Source organism: Heteronotia binoei, chromosome 1 (genome assembly GCF_032191835.1).
Source record: "Heteronotia binoei isolate CCM8104 ecotype False Entrance Well chromosome 1, APGP_CSIRO_Hbin_v1, whole genome shotgun sequence".
In the NCBI taxonomy this organism is placed as follows: Eukaryota; Metazoa; Chordata; class Lepidosauria; order Squamata; family Gekkonidae; genus Heteronotia; species Heteronotia binoei.
In genome coordinates, this window is record NC_083223.1 from 173,937,631 (window position 1) to 173,958,576 (window position 20,946).

The 20,946-nt window shown below is 42.1% G+C and overlaps 1 protein-coding gene across 2 annotated transcripts in view; it reads left to right on the forward strand.

Moving 5' to 3' along the window:
* Positions 1-1,145: 1,145 nt before the first annotated feature.
* Positions 1,146-20,946, forward strand: part of CDC42EP3 (CDC42 effector protein 3) — a 39,047-nt gene continuing 19,246 nt past the window's right edge. The window contains exon 1 of one of the 2 annotated variants that reach the window (XR_009555681.1): positions 1,146-1,325. The gene's annotated coding sequence lies outside the window, so the exon portion shown is untranslated. The remainder of the gene's footprint in view (positions 1,326-20,946) is intronic. The other variant, XR_009555683.1, reaches the window with a different exon arrangement.

The window sequence follows — 20,946 nt, forward strand, 5'->3', positions numbered from 1 at the left end:
ACACTATCACTGCACTTTGCAGAGCCATTTTTCTTGCACATGTCCCCTTTGCAAAACAAGCATGGAATGCCAAAATAGCAATGCTGGAGACGAACTAAATTGACAATGCACCAGTGCTGGGGTCTTAAGTTTAGGCTTCCCACTACCACATATGTAATACATAATTTAATGCTTTCACACCACAAGGCAGTATACATATCCCAGCCCAAAGATGTGGGCTCTTAATGTGAAACTTGATTTGTTTTTAAATAAGAGATTTTGCTTCAGCATTGGCCATGTGGGCGCTTTGGCTTTGTGAACATCTCTTGATTGCTTTGGAATGAGCAAGTCTCAGGCATCAAATCCCCTGAAGTTGTCATAAGCAGTCTAAATAACTCTTGACTAGTCCAATCTAGTCACAGCCTGGAAAGTCAAGTAAGGCCGGCTACTGCGGGCAATTAAAGTTTTCAACTGTAAAAATAATAAATACTTTTGTAGGCCGGCCACCAAGTAACGCCCAATACTGGCTGCAACAAGCTTTAACTATCCATTTCCAAGTACAATCACGGTGGAGCCTGTGCAGACAGAAACTCTGGGCAAAGCCGTTATCAGAGGCAAACCACTCTGGATAAACCACTCACTCAACAAGGTTCCTAATGGAAGCGCTCTCTCCCGAGTCATAAACTCACTGGGCCATGAGTGGGCGTGGCGCTGTGCGAGTCATCCCTTTCACAAACCACTCGCCCCTCCCCCGCGAGAGCACAGGGCTCCCTTACCGTCCTCAGTTACTGCAGGCCACTTAGCTAGACCGGCAGCTTTCTTCCCCCAAACTACCTCACTGCCGGCCTGCGTGTCTACGGAGCTGTGCGAAGCAAGCTGAAAGCGGCAGCGGTGCTGTTGGGTTGGAAGGGACTCCTAGAGCAGCCGGCTGGCTGGGGCTTTTTGCTTTCCCTCTCTCCTTCCATGATTTTCTTTCCTTCTTGTTTGGCTGCCGCCTCTGGAAAAGCCAGCTGTAGCCGGCCTACGCGCGTCTCCTTCCCTTTCTCGACGAAGCGGGGCAGCCTGTTCTCCGTCAGGGGGCGACGCAGGGAATGGGGAGGAGGCAGGCAGGGAGGGCGGGCGCTACGGGGTGACAGGCGGTTACAGGTGGCGCTGCTGCTGCGGGCGGGCGGCCGCCTTTGAGTTACAGGAGAAACGCCTCTGTGCCCCAACCAGCCGCTGCTCCCCTCCCTCCTTCCCCGCCTCAATCCCCTCCCGGCCGGGCAGCTTTTCAGAAGGCGGCGCGTGCGAGTCCAACAGCACGAGCCGAGTGAGCCGCGCGCCAGACCCGAGCCTTGGCGAAACCCGTAAGTTGCTGCTGCAGTGCAAGGCAGCTGCTTTACGCTGCAAGCGATTTTCCGCCCCACGCCCCGAATATGCTGCGCTGCTCGCGATCAGTCAAGGCCGGCAGAGAGACGGGCGATGGCTGTAAAGCCCAATGCAGGTTGGATTGGCCACAGGACGGTCTGGAGTGGGCTGGCCGCTTGTAGTCAGGGCGCTATCAGAGGTGCTGCCCTCTGCCTGGAAGGATCTCGGCTTTGACTCCCCTCCCCTGCCTTTTTCCTTGGCGCATGCATGAGAAACGAGAACGGCACGGGGAGCCGCCCAGAGCTGTAGGATGGCTCCGGCGCTCTGCTTTTGTGTACAGTGTCGATGAATGCCGGAGTCGGGTATAACTGGAGACGGTGCATGTTTCGCAGGAGGAGGACAAGGAAGCTGCAGCGAAATGACACGGGTGTAACTGGGAGGGCTAGCACGGAGAGGGAAAGACAGAGAGGGTATCAATTCAGGCCAGGGACCTGATACCTAAGTCAGGCTAAAATATTGCCAGATCTTCTCATGCGAATCGGATACCTTTGACACGGGGTGAGGAAGGTGGAGAAAATTCCGATTTAAATTTTTGTTTTAAATAGGAAAATCTCCACTCGCCTTCTCTCACCTTTTTCTAGGATGGCTCCACTCGCCTTCTCTCACCCTTATGAAAATGATTTGCAGTAGAATGGTGGGTTTGATGGGGAAGACAGAATCTGTGGCTCATCAGGGATGGATGTCTTTATTTGTGTTCCACTTAGCGCCTAATCCACCAATTCTGTATTTCTGTTTACACGGGGCAATGACAGTTCATAGGATAAAGCTACCCAGTCTATCTTAATTATGATTTGTACATTTTAACCTTTCTGGGATGAACTGAATTCCACCGTGTGGACCGTTGCTGAGCAGTGAGCACAGGTCTTTAGGCTGTGTGTCTTTGAAGAACATGGAAGAAGGCAGGAGAAGGGTACCCTTTGCCCAGATTCGGTGTCATGTCTGCTGAATTGAGGCTTCTAATAGGGAGTGGGGCATTTTGCTGTTTCAACTTCTGGTTCAACAGATGTGCCATACAAATGTAGATTATGACAATTTCTGGAGTGATTTATTGGATTAAAAATACTCTTGGCAACATGGGTTTTTTTTTTTTAAAAAAAAACTATGTTTCTGGACAAACTAGTTTAAATGTCTTTTTGAATACTGAGTAACTGTGTAGCTAATAGTTGTGGTCTTAAAAGAGAGGGCAAACCCTGAGAGGAAGTAGCAGGTCTGGACCTGGCAAGATGAGGTGAGGAGGGTCTGCCCATGCAGAAGTCACAGATTTATTCTGTTCAGTCAGTTGACATTATTCCCCAAGCATCATGTTGAGGTGGACATTAATTTGACAGGACATGTTAAAAGGGTGCTAAGTCTGTTTGATGATGTCTGTTGTCTCTGGCTTGGCTGTTCTTTCAAGCTGTAGCTCATGCATGTTTTCACACATGTGCTTCAACTGCATTATAATATAAATGCAAACTTAGATTGGCTCAAATAGCCATGTGATTTTTCTTCCACCTTCTAGCCTGCATTAACTTTATTTATATGTGGTACGAATACAGCCTGAGGAAAGGAAAGGAAAGGTCCCCTGTGCAAGCACCAGTTGTTTCTGACTCTGAAGTGATGTTGCTTTCACAGTGTTTTCACAGCAGACTTTTTACAGCGTGGTTTGCCATTGCCTTCCCCAGTCATCTACACTTTCCCCCCAGCAAACTGGGTACTCATTTTACCGACTTCGGAAGGATGGAAGGCTGAGTCAACCTCAAACCGGCTACCTGAAAACCCAGCTTCCACTGGGGATCGAACTCAGGTCGTGAGCAGAGCTTAGGACTGCAGTACTACAGCTTTAACACTCTGCATCATGGGGCTCTTACAGCCTGAGAGGCACATGCAAATGTAAGAATGGCCTTTCTCAATGAGAATAGGAGCTGGCATTCAGTTTCCAACAGCGGCCATCCTGACACCCCTGAGAAGCTCACCCAGAGGAAATAGATCCAAGTAAGCAGCCGTGTTGGTCTGAAATAGTAGAACAAAATAGGAATCAATAGCACCTCTAAGAACAACTTAGTTTTATTCAGAACGTAAGCTTTCGTGTGCTCTAAGCACACTTCATCAGACGAGGAATCTGACACAGTGAGCAGTATGTTGCATGTTAAAAGGTTAATTAGTTGGATGGGAAAACTTATGAGATAGAAATTCCTTCCTTTTGGCCCAGGTTTATAACAATAGTGTCATTAACAGGCACTCTCACATTTTGACATACTACTGTTTTGTTGCTTTCGCATGCTCATGCTACTCAGATCAAAGGTTTGCTCAATTTGTTAATTTTACTATTCCATCATTGGATCTTATATTTGTACTATTTTACATTCTAAACCACTGCCTACCAGATAATTTTACTATTCTGTCATTAGATCTTAAATCTGTACCATTTAACATTCTGAGCCATTGCCTACCAGCTATGTGTGGCTCCGCTCACTTTGCCGGATTCCTCATCTAATGAAGTGTGCTTAGAGCACACGAAAGCTTACGTTCTGATTAAAACCAGAGGGAATAGTTCAGACATTTGCTGCTGCTTGGTCCTAGCATCTGGTTATCAGAGGGATTCCTCTTCTGAACACCAAGGTGCTATTATGGTTAATGGCCTTTGGAAAAATGGTTGGCCCCATTTTCTGAAGTCCACCTAGATCTTCACTGCATCTAGCTTGTCTGTTTAGTGAACTTCCCACACTCATCCCCCAATATATACGTAATTTACTGCTATGCCTTTCCTTATCCCTGTCTATCAAAAGTTACTTGAATCCAGCAGCACCTTAGAAACCAACAAGATTTTTTAAGGTATAAGCTTTTAAGAATCCAGGCTCCCTTAATGTTTTTCAAGAGCTTGGACTCTTGAAAGTTTAAACTCTGAAAATCTTTCTGCTACTGGGACTATAAGCTAGCTAAGCTAGCACGGCTAACCTTTGAAACTGTCTTTGAGTTAAGCTTTTTGCAAGTCTCCACAGGAAGATAATTCCTCAGTTGAAGGGCTGCCAATGAGAATATCTCAATGAACACCTTGTAGATTTGATTTGGGGCACAGATGTTATACTTGGAAGAATGTTCCCAGTTGATCTTTAAGGTCATGGTGGAACACAGGAGTGGAGAAGTGAGTAAAGCCTGTTTCTGTGTTTGTTCCAGGCATAGGCTGTTTAGGGCTAGTGACAGAGATTCTAGAACTTACTTATGTATAGTACTGATAGGTGCTTTTCATATGCTACAAATACATTTGTTTTTAGTGTCCTGTATTAAAAATGGTACTTCTGTTTAAAAAGGTGTGCAGATTTTCCCTGCATTCAGGTTTAGCTGCATCCTTTCCCCCCACACTGATGAGTTGCTTTTAGATGTTGGGTGCTTTATTATGTTAATTATGGTTGGGATACAGCAATTAAGTTGTCAGAGGTGTCATCTTGTCAAGAGAGTGTGTTAATTTCATTCATTTCATTCCCTCTGGCAATTTTCCTACATTCACTCTCTGTTCTTGACAGTTTAACAGTAGGGCTCCTATTTCTAGAGAGATGGCAAATATATTGGGTAGTATTTAGGGAGTAGTATTTAGTTTTGTGACCTTCAACTGAAAGGGGCCTTAGATGACATGAAGTGATGTCTGGTAGACTGAGTGTTCTGGGCTTTTAAAGGAGTTTTTGGGGGTATGTGCTTGGGGGCTGGGGAGCAGGAACAATCTTGCCTATTTGAACATGATACAAAAAATTAGGACTTTCTTCATAGTGAACAGAAATAAACTTCAGAAAGTACCTTTTGGATCAGCATTTCATACTACTGTGATAAGGGTCCATTTATTTATTTACTTCATTTTTCTTTCCAACTTTTCTCTAGTGGAAATCCAGAAGGGCTTACAATGTTCTTCTGTCTTCCATTTTATCCTCACAACAATCCTGTGAGGTAGGTTAGGAGACAGAGAGTAACTGGCCCAAGTTCACCCATCAGGTTTCCATGGCAGAGTGGAGATTTGAACCTGGGTTTCTTAATTCCTTGTCCATCACTATATCCCCTACACCGCATATGAAGGACAGTTTAATGTGGTAGTTAGAGCCCCAACTCTGCCTGTGGGGTGACTTTGGGCTAGTCACTCTCTTTCAGGCTGAACTACCTTACAAGGTAGATCCATTTTACAAGGTAGTTGGCCTGAAGCAGTAGAACAAAGTTTGAGTCCAGTGGCACCTATAATACCGTTTATTCAGGGTGTGAGCTTTCATGTGCAGGTACATATTCTAAGATACTTTACAAGGTACCTCACTATACAGATACTTTACAAGATAGTTGTTGTGAGACTAAAATGGAGAATTATGTGAGGGATATGTGAGAATTATGTGAGGGATACCCCTGAGAGCCAGTTTGGTGTAGTGGTTAAGTGTGCGGACTCTTATCTGGGAGAACCGGGTTTGATTCCCCACTCTTCCACTTGCACCTGCTGAAATGGCCTTGGGTCAGCCATAGCTCTGGCAGAGGTTGTCCTTGAAAGGGCAGCTGCTGTGAGAGCCCTCTCCAGCCCCACCCACCTCACAGGGTGTCTGTTGTGGGGGAGGAAGATAAAGGAGATTGTGAGCCGCTCTGAGACTCTTCGGAGTGGAGGGCGGGATATAAATCCAATATCATCATCCAATATCATCATCATCTTTAAGAGAAATCAGAGTATAAATATAGAAATAAATAAATATGACTGTCCCTGCATGCTTTCTATTACTTTAAACTGAAAACATTTGCATTACTTGTTCATTTGGCCCTTTTATTTTCTCCCAATTACTTGTTCACACCAACTCTCAGTGCAATAAGGTCTATTTCACTTTTGTCATGAGCATATTCACTTGGACTGGAAGTCATCAGCCCCTCACAAGATGCTGTGTGTATTGTTGTGCTGAAGTTTGGAATGCAGTACTCTGTTTTGTGGAAACTGATCGTAAGCCATGATGCAATAATAATCACAAGTTCCTTCTGCTTACCTTTTGGCCAACATAATGTTTAAAAGGGAGGTATGAGTAGCAGTTAAAAAGCTAGGAATGTATGTTAAGTCTTTCATTATAACATACTGTGATTATAAATCCATTTGCCTGGACAGGTATTAGTCAGTTCAAGTGTGTTTAAGTATTAGCTTTTTGCTTCTCATACATGCACTTGAACAGCTGGAAAAGAGCTGCAGTAGCATGTGGTCCTGCTCTAAAAGGAATCAAAAAGCAGCTCTATATTACAAAATCAGTTTTATACCAGCTTAATTGTTATGACTTCTCTCAAGGAAACCTGGCAATTTTTTGTGTTCTGAGTATTACTGATCTCCAGGTGCCCTTCCAGGGCTGCAGGTCCCAAAATAAATAGGAGCCTTTGGTCACCTTGAAGACTTAACCAAAGTTTGTTCTTGTATAAAGTGGAATAATCTGTTCTTCAAATGTAAAGTGGAAGGAAAGCTTTCACTGGAAAAATGTTGTTAGTCTTTAAAGTGCCACAAGACTCTTGTTTATTTTTGCTGCAATAGTCTAAAGCTGTGTTATAATCTGTTTTATGTATCAGTGAGAAAGACAGGCTATAGATGAAGCAAATAAATTAACAAAGCTGCCCCTCTGGAATTATTGGTTTCCAAAGTTCCTTGGGGAAAAGATATAATAACTTTAAACTGTTGTGAGTCTGTTGTTGTCTAAAAGCATACTGAAGTACGTCAGGATATGTACAACATTTATACCCCAACTTTCTTCCCAATGGGGACCCAAAGTAATTTGCATCACCCTCTTCTCCTCCATTTTATTTTCATAACAGCCCTATGGCTGCAGTTGTATACTTACTTATACTGTGGCGGTAAGTGCAGGAATTTAGTGAAAGTAAGCATGGTTAAAATCAGTAGTCCACAATATCCTGTTGTGTATTTGTAGCTCAAAGGATTCTGTGTATAATGTTCTTCAATGCAGTAGAAGAGGGTAGAAGATTCATTACCTATATGGATAAAAATGGTTGACTTCTTCTAGTTAAGCTGCTTAGTCAGGGGCCGACTAAGAAAAGGTGGATCCTCTCTTGGCTCTTCATATGATACTCTTCATATGACAGACTGAAGGAATTTATAATTATTTAAAAGCTTGGGTGGTACTCAGGTACAGCTGTGATGAAGGCAAGGTAATTAACTTGAATATAAAAATGTTAAGTAATCCCTACTCATTGAAATGTAACATCTTTGTAAATGAATGTGCTTCAGATCACAAGCTTATATAACTTTATGGTTACGCTTTCCTTAATGCATTTTCTAGATGTATTTACTTTGCTCTTTAACACTTTTTGACCTAAATTAGGGCAGTACATAAGAACATAAGTGAAGCCATGGTGGATCAGGCCAATGGTCCATGCAGTCCAACATTCTGTGTCACACAGTGGCAAAAAAACCCAAGTGCCATAAAGAGGTCCACCAGTGGAGCTAGAAGCCCTGCCACTGTGCCCCCCCCCCCCCCGAAGCACAAGAATACAGAGCATCACTGCCCCAGACAGAGAGTTCCAACAATAAGCTGTGGCTAATAGCCACTGATGGACCTCTGCTCCATATGCTTATCCATTCCCTTCTTGAAGCAGTCTATGCTTGTAGCCGCCACCACTTCCTGTGACAGTGAATTCCACATGTTAATCACACTTTGGGTGAAGAAATACTTCCTTTTATCAGTTCTAACCCAATTGCTCAGCAATATCATTGAATGTCCATGAGTTCTTGTATTGTGAGAAAGGAAGAAAAGTACTTCTTTCTCTACCTTCTCTGTTCCATGCATAATTTTGTAAATCTCTATCATGTCACCCTGCAGTCGACGTTTCTCCAAGCTAAAGAGCCCCAAGCGTTTTAACCATTCTTCATAGGGCCTAATAATGAAATAAGGCTCAGGCTCCAAAGGGTGTGCATGTGGTTGAATATATAAATGGTTTCTATAATTGTCAATTTGGGAGGGATGGGAGGGAGGAGAGAGGGAGGTAATTGATGGATCTGTAATATGAATGTAAGATACTGTAGGAATGTAAGATGGAGAAATAACATGAGTTATATTACAAAATAAAAAAAATTATTTACAAAAAAACCCAACCTTTCTTCATAGGGAAAGTTGCTCTTTTCTGCACTTTTTCCAATGCTATAGTATCTTTTTTGAGGTGTGGCGACCAGAGTTGTACACAGTACTCCAAATGAGGCCGCACCATCGATTTATACAGGGGCATTATGATACTGGCTGATTTGTTTTCAGTTCCCTTCCTAATAATTCCCAGCATGGTGTTGGCCTTTTTTATTTCAATCGCACACTGTCTTGACATTTTTACTGCTTACCATCTTCCACTGTGAAAATTTCCCATTTATACTCACTCTATGCTTCCTATTAATTAGCCAGTTTTTGATCCACAAGAGGACTTGTCCTTTTACCCCATGACTCTCGAGCTTACTAAGGAGCCTTTGATGAGGAACTTTATCAAAAGCTTTCTGGAAGTCAAGGTAAACAACATCTATTGGGTCCCCTTTGTCCACATGTTTGTTCACCCCCTCAAAGAACTCTAGCAGGTTAGTGAGACAAGATCTTCCCTTACAGAACCTATGCCGAGTCTTTCTCAATAACTTGTGTTCATCAATGTGCCTACTCATTCTGTCTTTGATAATGGTTTCTTCCAACTTTCCTGGTATTGAAGTCAGACTGACTGGCCTGAAATTTCCTGAATCTCCTCTGGAACCCTTTTTAAAGATGGGGGTGACATTTGCTACCTTCCAGTCTTCAGGAACAGAGGCAGATTTCAATGAAAAATTACATATTTTTGTCAGGAGATCCACAAGTTCACCTTTGAGTTCTTTCAGAACTCTTGGATGTAAGCTATCCGGGCCTGCTGACTTATCAGTTTTTAATTTGTCTATCAGTTGTAGGACCTCCTCTCTTGTCACCTCAGGTCTTTCAACACCCCTTCCAAAATTAGTGGTTCTGGAGTGGGCAAACACTTCTCATCTTCCACAGTGAAGACAGAGGCAAAAAATGCATTCAGCTTCTCAGCTATCCTCCTTCAGTAATGCTTTTACCCCTTGGTCATCCAAGGGCCCCACTGCCTCCCTGACTGGTTTCCTGCTTCTAATATATTTGAAGAAATGTTTATTGTTGGTCTTTATGTTTTTTACAATATGCTCCTCATAGTCCCTTTTTGCCTGTCTGATCACAGTCTTGCATTTGATTTGCCACAGCCTGTGTTCCCTTTTATTAACCTCACTCGGACTAGATTTCCATTGCTTAAAGAAATCCTCCTTACCTTTTACAGCTTCAATTACTTTATTAACCATGCAGGCCTTTTCTTATACCTGTTTGTGCCTTTCCTAACTTGTGGTATATTTTATATGAGCTTCTAGGATTGTAGTTTTACATAGCCTCCAAGCTTCCCCAAGGGTTTTGACTCTATTTACCTTTCCTTTCCGTTTCCTCTTCACATGCCTTCTCATCTCAGATAATTTACCCCTTTTAAAGTTAAAAGTGATTTTGTGTTGTTCTTTTGGGGCAACTTCCTATTTATACAAATCGTGAAATCAATAACATTATGGTCACTGCTCCCAAGCAGTGCAATCACTTTTACATATCTCAGCAGGTCTTGGGTTCACACACAGTACATTCCTCAGAGAGAATTGTTGAACCATTTTTTTAAAAAAAAGCTGGTTCAGATTTAGTGCTTGTTAAAGGATTGGGAAAGAGCCCCGTGGCGCAGAGTGGTAAAGCTGCAGTACTGCAGTCGGAGCCCACGATTTGCCGCGCCTCAGAGTAAACCTGAAAAAGCAGGTTTATGCTGTGGTGCGACAAATCGCAGGTTTTCTCCATGCAAAATGGTGGTGTGGAGCAACTGATGCAAAATCGCTAGCTTGCTCCAGAGAGAAACAGAAACCTGGCGCGGAGCAAGGTTTAGTGTGGAATCAGCCCTGGTTAGAAATGGGATTTCCTGCAGCAACAGTTATTCATTAAATAACCATTCACTGATCTCCTGAAATCATGTCCATTCTAACCTTAAGAGATGTAAACTACACAACTTAAAGATGGATTTTCAGAACATAAGAAGAGCCCTGCTGGATCAACCAGTGATTCACCTAGTCCAGCATCCTGTTTCACACAGTAGCCAGACGGTTGCCCTTGAGGGCCAACAAACAGAGCATAGAATCATAGAGTTGGAAGGGACCTCCAGGGTCATCTAGTCCAATCCCCTGCGTAATGCATAATTCACAAATTTTAAAAAAGGTAGTCCCCTGTGCAAGCACCAGTCACTTCCAACTCTGGGGTGATGTCACATCATGACGTTTTCACGACAGACTTGTGTTTTACAGGGTGGTTTGCCATTGCCTTCCCCAGTCATCTACACTTTACTCCCAAGCAAGCTGGATACTCATTTTACTGACCTCAAAAGGATGGAAGTCTGAGTCAACCTTGAGCCAGCTAACTGAACCCAGCTTTTGCTGGAATCGAACTCAGGTCATGAGCAGAGCTTGGACTGCAGCACTGCAGCTTACCACTTTGCACCGCGAGGCTTTCAGTTCACAAATATCTCCTGCTAAATTCACAGTATCAAATAAACACACAACCACAAATGGTTATACTGACCAACACTTACTAAGACTATATAGCAATACAATAGTGAGAATACAGAAATACATAGACAAAACTCTCAAAGAGTGCATTCATGGAAGATAGTAGAGCACCAAAGTACAGGCAGTCGACTTGTAGCTCCTGTTTCGACAAATCTTCAAGTAATGGAAAGCTGTACTCCATTTTCCTTCAAATCAAATAATCCACGAACCACAATTCATACAGTTTCACAGTGAATCAGTATCAACAACCTCTTCCATGTAACACTAAAGTAATCTCACAATGTTTCATCACAGGATATATAGTCTCAACTAACTTCAAACAGGCATCAGCTCAGAAATGGCTCAAGGCCTTTCACACATACTACACCCCCATTCTATAACCATGCATTGGATGTTTCTTAACTAAATGCAGAACTTTAGAGCCCTGAAGGGGAGCCGTTGACTTGCAGTGGAGCGACGGCTCCTGGTTTTGCGGTACTACTGTGCCTGCTGCATTTCCAACCGATCCAAGGTCGGTTTCCATGCATACCAATGACTCAGCTCTGCTGACTTAGAGCCTGGGTGTGCATTAAGCTGTCGGCACCAGCAAGATACCCTTCCAGACGGTTGTAAGGAGGTCATGGTTATGGCAACTATCTAGTTCTGCAAAAATAAAACAAATCTATATCTGTAAAAAAAAAAGATCATCCTGTATCCTGTTTCTATCTCCTACTGTATTTGCGACCCCTCCCAATTTAGTATCAAATGCAGATTTAATAAGCATTCCCTCTATTCCTTCATCCAAATCATTTATAAAGATGTTGAACAAAACAGGCCCCAGGACAGATCCTTGAGACACTCCTCTTGTCACTCCTCTCCAAGAGGATGAGGAACCATTCACACGCACTCTTTGAGTGCAATCTGACAACCAGTTACGGATCCATCTAACAGTAACAGGATCCAAAGCACATTTTACCAACTTGGTAACAGGATCCAAAGTACATTTTACCAACTTTAAGGCTGAGGCCTTCCCCTGATGTTGCTTCTTGGCACCGATATTCAGGGGTTAACTGCCTGAAGGTATGTGCAGAGATAGTACTTCAGAGGACTGGTTGGATGTCATTTACACATTCAGCCTAAGAATGAGTTCAGATGTTCTGTCATTTGGGAACTCATATCAGTTATAATTTCATAGCCTGAAACTGTGAAACTATCAATTGTCAGATTATCAGTTGATATCGAAAATGGACTGTACCTTCTGCAAGTCACATTCAGTCAGCAAGACCACAGAGAGAGTACACTTCAGATGACTTTATCTTATCAGTAGGCAACTATAGCACTCTGGGTCTTGGCTATATTTTTGTTGTTGTGATTGAGTTTGAAAGAATGGATCACAGGGAGCTGTGCTGCTTGAGCTTCAGATACAATCCAGTGGTAGGATCTGTATTTTGGATCACAATTTGACATGCATCTGATGCACAAACCCAGATAAATCTGGATATTTAGTTTTCGTAAAGAATTTTCAAGTATTATCTTCCATTGTCAATCTATGACATTTAACATGCATTTTGTAGGTTATATTATGTTGCATAGAAAAGACATGTCTCTCTGAATGGATATTTCACAAATTGTATGGGAGTAACTAGATCTCATCCAGGGCAGAGATAATTTAGACTACAATTGCTTTAAATTGCCTACCACAATTAGTTGTTAAGCGCCATTTTGCATTTGATATGACCCTCTAGGTTTGCCATGAAATTAAATTAAGTGCTGGTTATATGGTTTTATTTAGATTCCTAAACTCACTTTCATTCAATTTATTCTCTGGGGTAGTCAGACTAGAGCTGTAGCATTGTGGAAGAGTAGATAGAGACATATACTGTTATTTTGTCTATGCTTTTCTGGATGCACATTCCATATGTACCCTGAAGGATCTGTTTTCAGTTAGGGATACCAGAATTTGAGAAACTGAAGAATTCTGCCAGCATTACTAATGATAAATTCACAGTGGGGAGTTGTCTTTTCTGTCAGTTTACCAGGTTCTGATAATGACCTCTCCTTTGGGAAAGATATGGGATGTTTTATTAGCATGTTCTCCTCCACTAATAAGCTATTTAATTCTGTTGATAAATTTGTAATTAATCATCATTTTTTTATTTTTGTAATCACCACAAGCATGTGCCATACATAGAAATAGCATACACAGAAGTGATTATGTGTATAATGACTTTCACAGGATTTTACTCTCATTGACATGCTGCTTCTACAGCAGACCACTCAGAATTACATGGTAGAAGCCAGTGACTATGCTCAGTTCAGTCTGAGAACCAGCTTCAGAACCCATGAAGTTTATGTGATCCTAGTGCCCTCCTTTTACGTATTATGCATTGATTGACTGTTTCCTGGTTTAGAATTAACTACAGTTTGTAATCTGGTGTTTTAATAAATTACAGTTTGTTCTAATGCAAAACAACAACAATAAAACCTCCCCAAATTTGCTAATAATCCAGTTGAGACATCATGACAAATTGTTCTAAATAAGGAAGTCTTTGATCCTAGTATGAGGGAACTGTATATTATTCACAGCACGTGAATGCAAAATGTGTAACATTTTTATCATGATGCTGATCTTCAGATGCTCTTCTGTCTGCTCAGGATTTGCTGAGTGAAAATTGTGCTAAGTGGCTATGACACAAGATAAATCTAGCCCTCGTAGATAATTACTATGAGCCTACCTGTCACAATTTTTATACTGCTCTTCTTCCAAGGAGCTCAGGTGTTGCCTTTGTGGCTACTTCCTCCAATTTATCCTTACAACAAGCCTGTGAGGGAGGTTGGCCATAGAAAGAGCCATGGGCCCAAGGTTCATTTGAATCTGGGTCTTCAAGGCCTAGTTCCTCACAATACGACACTGGCTGTCCAAAGTTACATAGAGGCAGGGCTTTTTTGGAGCAGGAACGCAGTTCCGGCTGGCTTGGCAGCAGGGGGTGTGGCCTAATATGCAAATGAATGCCTACAGGGCTTTTCCTACAAAAAAGCCGTATATGAAACAATGGTGATATGAAGGGGGTATGGCCTAATATGCAAATGAGTTCCTGCTGGGCTTTTTCTACCAAAAAGCCCTGCATAGAGGTTGTGGTGTGCACTTGGAAATCTTTGGGAGCAGGGTAGGATTGCCAGCTCTGGGTTGGGAAATATCCAGAAACTTTGTTAGTGGAGCCTGAGGAGGGCATGGTTTGGGGAGAGAAGGGACTTCAGTGGGGTATAATGGCATAGGGTCCACCTTCCAATTAGAATCAACTGAAATGACTGCCATTGCCGAGGACATTGGATCTGAATTGATATTTTAAGACTTCTGAATGCCATCTATGTATTTAGCTACTATGTCACTTAATTGTATTGAAATTAGCACCCGAATGTTATGTTATTTAATGTTTTTATTATTGTTTTATTACAAATTGTTGTTTTACTACAAACTGTAAGTCATCCTGAGCCTGCCTCAGCAGGGAGGGCAGGGTATAAATCAAATAAATCTAACCTAACCTTCCAAAGCAGCCATTTCTCCAGGCTGTTTCTGGAGAAAATCTGTTTCTGGGAGATCTGGTATAATTTCGGGAAGTCTCCAGCCACCACCTGGAGGTTGTCAACCTTAGAGCAGAGACATCTGATCATTAGTGAATTTTGCTTGTGCCTCATGGTCCTAATACTGAGAGAGTGCAGAACTATCAAACAGAGAAGAATAATCACAGTGTAATTATTCCATTGGTGAATATCCTTCTGTCACAATGAGACTTACCACAAAGGAGTTAACAAAGCCCATCAATTGTTTAGAACTCTCATAAACAGATGGTTTGGTTCTAGTAGAAGAAAGCTTTTCAAACTATCTAAGTGAGCTTTCTTGTGAAAACGGGGAGAAAGACTTTTTTGAGCCTTTCTGATAGTTCATAGTGTCATTTTCAGTTATGTGCTCTTGATTTCCTTTAGGAAAGGAATAAGCAAGAGCTTTATGCTCTGAATGTATTCTGTTGAGTGGGGTTTAATGAACTAAGGATTTTTAAAATGCCAAGACCACCTCCAAGATCTTGCGCATTCCAGTGGATACCCACAACTGCCTTGGCACAGGATGACATAGATTTTCCCCATGGCTGTCTTCACATGGTCTGTGATTCTCACCCTTGAGTTTTGCTCTGTAAATTATCCTGCCTCACATGTTAATTCTGAAAATCGACAGCTTTATAATATTAAATTAAATAAATTAAATTTGAACACTAAGAAATGATAGACAGGTTTGAATAACACAACAGAGCAAAGGATCAACAATACAGCCCTTTATTGCAATAGGTATTCATGTTTTGTGATTTTATGTTGTATAAAACAAAATTATCTTGCTTTATTGACTAAAGCACTGCAGTTCCCGGCCTGTCGTGGGAGTTCTTCAGTTGCAGATATTAATATGTTTATGCTGACACTGTAATATAATAGCTTGGATATTTATTATGTAACAAAACTAAGAGTAGACTCTAGAGCATCAAATATTAAAGCTATAGCAGTGAGAGCTATTTTTATGGCTCTCTTTGCTGGGCAAAAAATCATCATTTTAAGCATTTCCAGCTGCACATAATATTTGCATAATTCATTGAATCAGAGATAATCCTATTTCATCCCAGTTGGGGAGGGGAGAAATAAGATTTAGAGAGCAGTGTCAGCTAAAATTGGGCCTTAGGATGCAGTTTTTGTCTGCAGAGGTGCAAAAGAACTATTAGAAATATTATGCCAGGGATAGTGACTGTTGTGGCAACAAACTCAGACTCATCAGAAGTAGATTTCTTTTGTACCATAATCACTGGAGCAAAGAATTCTTTGTCATGAGTTTGGGTGTTGTAGGACACAGAGTCTAAAGTGCCTTTTCAATCACATGGCAAAGATGTTTACTGAACAATGGTATGTCATTACTTAAAATTTTGTTTGTTTATTTCCTTGCTAGTTTGAATTGTTTATATTCTGTTATCTGCCTTTAGTCTTAGCGAGAAAAGCAGGCTACAGATGAAATAATTAAATCAATAAATAAACATACTATCAATGTGTGATACTACAGGCTGCTGTTATAAGATAGGAACCTCTGTCAATGTAATGTGGTGGATAGTGCTGTCAAGTGGCAGCTGACTTATGGTGACACCAGAGGGCTTTCAAGGCAAGAGACAGTCAGAGGTGTTTTGCCATTGCTGGCCTCTGGGTAGCAATGCTAGACTTCCTTGGTTGTCTCCCACCCAAGTACTAACTGGGGTCAACCCAGCTTGGCTTGCAAGATCAGTCTGGTGTGGGCTGTATTACAAGTATGCTGCACGTACTCTTTTCTATATAGTATTTATTGATGCAATAAATTATTGAATGGTATTATTGTCATGTCCTGCTTGGATAGCCCAGGCTAGCCCAATCTCGTCTGATCTTGGAAGTTGAGCAGGGTCGGCTCTGGCTAGTTTTTGGATGGGAAACCTGCAAGGAACACCACAGTCATGATGGAGGCAGGCAATAGCAAACCACCTCTGAATATCTCTTGCCTTCAAAACCTTATGGGGTTGCCATAAATTGGTTACAACAGCACTTTCTATCAAGGTCCTTAGGAAAAGCTGGAAGCAAATCTTGTAGATAGGTATTTGTGTATTTCTTAACATTTTGTACTAGGGCAGAATCTGACAAGAAATTCTACAGTTTTTGTTGTACTCTTACACCACTCTTATTTTTTTTCCAGTAGAACTTTTTTATTGATAAGATTTTTATACTGCCCTTTTTCCAGAGAGTTGTGGGCAGGCTGTAGGGTTTCCTTTTTCCTTTTATCTTCACAATAGCCCAGAGTTCGGTTGACTAGCCTGAGGTCACTATGTGTAGCAGCCTGGGTATTTGAACCTACATCTCCCTGGGGGTCTAGTCTGACACTCTAGCCGCTACACTGCACTGGCTCAGTGGATGGTGCCACTTGGTAGTTCGTCAATTCATACTTTTGTAAAAGCTTGAGTAAAAATGGATGGAGATCAGCCTCAGATTCTTTTTTTTTAAGCTAATGTGTGGTTTCTTGAGCAAGACATACATGGAAATGTTGGCATCAGGATTAATGGCAGGTCCACAGGGGTCACTGGAAGAGCTTTAATTTCAACTGATTTAACCTTGGCTAATTTAAAATACATTAAAAATGTTTAAATCATATGCTTTCACTCAGCCTTCTTGCAACATGTCTTGCATCTCACCCGCAGACTTAAATGAAATGAAAATGGGAGGAACTTTTTCTTAATTTACCATGGTAAATTGACTCAGTTAACCAGCATAAACCTAGTCTGTTAACATTAGCTATGGGACTTACATGCCAAATCAGTTTGGTGTTTTGTTAGTTGATAATGGCTGAATCTAAAAACCCACAATGCCTTTTGCTGCCTTGCTTAGTTTGGCTTAGAACTAAAGCAGACTTTTTCACATTTGGGAATGTACCAAAATTAAACAGTTGTACCTGTTTGCCATGGAATTCCTAACATGGCACCCTCCAGATTGGATATTTTATTGGAAGCACCTTGCTGCCTGCTCAAAATTCACGATGTACTCAGTGCTCAATATTATATATGCTTTTTCCGCTGCTCAAATAACCTGGAAGGAATTTCCAATCTGTCTGTATTACCATCTAATTAAAATCAATGGGGAAATTCACACTTGTAAAGAGCTTTTTTTGTTTAGTCAGCTATAGACTTGCATAGACATGCAGCCAAATCCCTTGCATGTTCATTTGGAAGTGAGTCCCAGTGATTTTGTGGAATTTATTTCTAAGTAAGGGGGGCCTGGATGGAAAACATTTTAAGAATACCACAGTCCTGATTTAAACTGGAGAATCCTGCTACTGCTACCAGTTAAAAAAAAAAGCTCTGGCTATCCAGTCATGGATCTCCCAAGGTTTAGTTTATTTTGGCCCTAAGGTCTCCCAAAGATAGTGACAGAACAAAAGTAAAATATTTCAGGCTCAGTCCATCCATGAAAGCAGAGGTCTGAGTGGATGCTAAGAATACAACTTTAGAGAGGCATCTCCACTTGGCAGGGTTTCACAGTTTGGGTTATCATAGGAAGGCAAGCAACTCTGGAGTGACATCGCCTCATGTTTTCATGGCAGACTTTTTACAGAGTGGTTTGCCATTGCCTTCTCCAGCCATCTACACTTCCCCCCCAGCAAGCTGGGTACTCATTTTACCGACCTCAGAAAGATGGAAGGCTGAGTCAACCTTGAGCCAGCTACCTGAACCCAGCTTCCACTGGGATCGAACTCAGGTCATGAGCAAAGAACTCAAACTGCAGTACTGCAGCTTCACCACTAGTTTCCTCAACATCATCTATTTGCTCAGTAGTCCAGTTACGTTTTTCAATAGTTTATTGGGATAAGATGGAAGGCCATCAACTGTATAGACATGCTTTCTGTCCCCCTCCTTCCCAGCAAGTAGCTTGAATCCTATGTGGGGAGAGGGGACCTGCGCTGTATACATGACAGCTTTTTCCTCCTTTCCTGCTACTCTTTCCTGCTGCATTCTACTGTCTATGACCCTTGAAATTGTGTCCCTGTGGACTAGTGAACATCTTAATGATCACGGGGATTGAAATGGACTACCATGACCATGGGGTAAAAGGATTACTGAAGGAGGATGGGGAAATGGCTGAGAAGCTGAATGCATTTTTTGCCTCCGTCTTCACCGTGGAAGATGAGAAGTGTTTGCCCGCCCCAGAACCACTAATATTGGAAGGGGTGTTGAAAGACCTGAGTCAGATTGAGGTGACAAAAGAGGAGGTCCTACAACTGATAGACAAATTAAAAACTAATAAGTCACCGGGTCCGGATGGCATACATCCGAGAGTTCTGAAAGAACTCAAAGTTGAACTTGTGGATCTTCTAACAAAAATCTGTAATCTTTCATTGAAATCTGCCTCTGTTCCTGAGGACTGGAAGGTAGCAAATGTCACCCCCATCTTTAAAAAGGGTTCCAGAGGAGATCCAGGAAATTACAGGCCAGTCAGTCTGACTTCAATACCGGGAAAGTTGGTAGAAACCATTATCAAGGACAGAATGAGTAGGCACATTGATGAACACAGGTTATTGAGGAAGACTCAGCATGGGTTCTGTAAGGGAAGATCTTGCCTCACTAACCTGTTGCATTTCTTTGAGGGCGTAAACAAACTTGTGGACAAAGGAGACCCGATAGATGTTGTTTACCTTGACTTCCAGAAAGCTTTTGATAAAGTTCCTCATCAAAGGCTCCTTAGAAAGCTTGAGAGTCATGGAGTAAAAGGACAGGTCTTGTGGATCAAAAACTGGCTGAGTAATAGGAAGCAGAGAGTGAGTATAAATGGGCAGTCTTCGCAGTGGAGGACGGTAAGCAGTAGGGTGCCGCAGGGCTCGGTACTGGGTCCCATGCTCTTTAACTTGTTCATAAATGATTTAGAGTTGGGAGTGAGCAGTGAAGTGGCCAAATTTGCGGATGACACTAAATTGTTCAGGGTGGTGAGAACCAGAGAGGATTGTGAGGAACTCCAAAGGGATCTGTTGAGGCTGGGTGAGTGGGCGTCAACGTGGCAGATGCGGTTCAATGTGGCCAAGTGCAAAGTAATGCACATTGGGGCCAAGAATCCCAGCTACAAATACAAGTTGATGGGGTGTGAACTGGCAGAGACTGACCAAGAGAGAGATCTTGGGGTCGTGGTAGATAATTCACTGAAAATGTCAAGGCAGTGTGCGTTTGCAATAAAAAAGGCCAACGCCATGCTGGGAATTATTAGGAAGGGAATTGAAAACAAATCAGCCAGTATCATAATGCCCCTGTATAAATTGATGGTGCGGTCTCATTTGGAGTACTGTGTGCAGTTCTGGTCGCCGCACCTCAAAAAGGATATTATAGCATTGGAGAAAGTTCAGAAAAGGGCAACTAGAATGATTAAAGGGCTGGAACACCTTCCCTATGAAGAAAGGTTGAAACGCTTAGGGCTCTTTAGCTTGGAGAAACGTCGACTGCGGGGTGACATGATAGAGGTTTACAAGATAATGCATGGGATGGAGAAAGTAGAGAAAGAAGTACTTTTCTCCCTTTCTCACAATACGAGAACTCGTGGGCATTCGATGAAATTGCTGAGCAGACAGGTTAAAACGGATAAAAGGAAGTACTTCTTCACCCAAAGGGTGATTAACATGTGGAATTCACTGCCACAGGAGGTGGTGGTGGCTACAAGCATGGCCACCTTCAAGAGGGGGTTAGATAAAAATATGGAGCAGAGGTCCATCAGTGGCTATTAGCCACAGTGTGTATGTGTGTGTGTATATATATATATATATATATATATATATATATATATATATATATATATTTGGCCGCTGTGTGACACAGAATGTTGGACTGGATGGGCCATTGGCCTGATCTAACATGGCTTCTCTTATGTTCTTACAGTGATTACAGGGAACAGGTAAAAATGGTTCCCTGACTGTTTCAGAAGCAGAAGTACCTATTGCAAGCAAGGTCTCATGCCCGGGCTTTTAACTGGATACATAACTACCTGTGCAGCATTTCCCTTGGAGACTTTTAAAGTAGTGAGTCTCTTATCACATAAATGGAGGCAACTCTACAACTAAATTTAAATGCCTTGGGGTCCCTAAAGAGAAGTGGAAACTGTAACCATGTGATTTTGGACTTGCATGATAGAGAGTACAGCCTAGGCACGCTTACATAGGAGTACCATCGAGCATAGCGGAACTTACTTCAGAGTAAACATGCATATGATTGTGTTCCACTGTGCCTTTTGGCCCTAGAAAGTACCGAGGGAAAGAGATGTTATGGATTGATGCTGTGGGAAATTACCTCTTCCTCATCATGTTGTTCCCCTGTTGAAAAAGTTCCTTAAACACCACTTGGGGGAAAGGGCAGTACCTATTTATTTTGTTTATCTAGAAAACTTTTATGCCACCTTTCCACTTACCTAGGACCAAA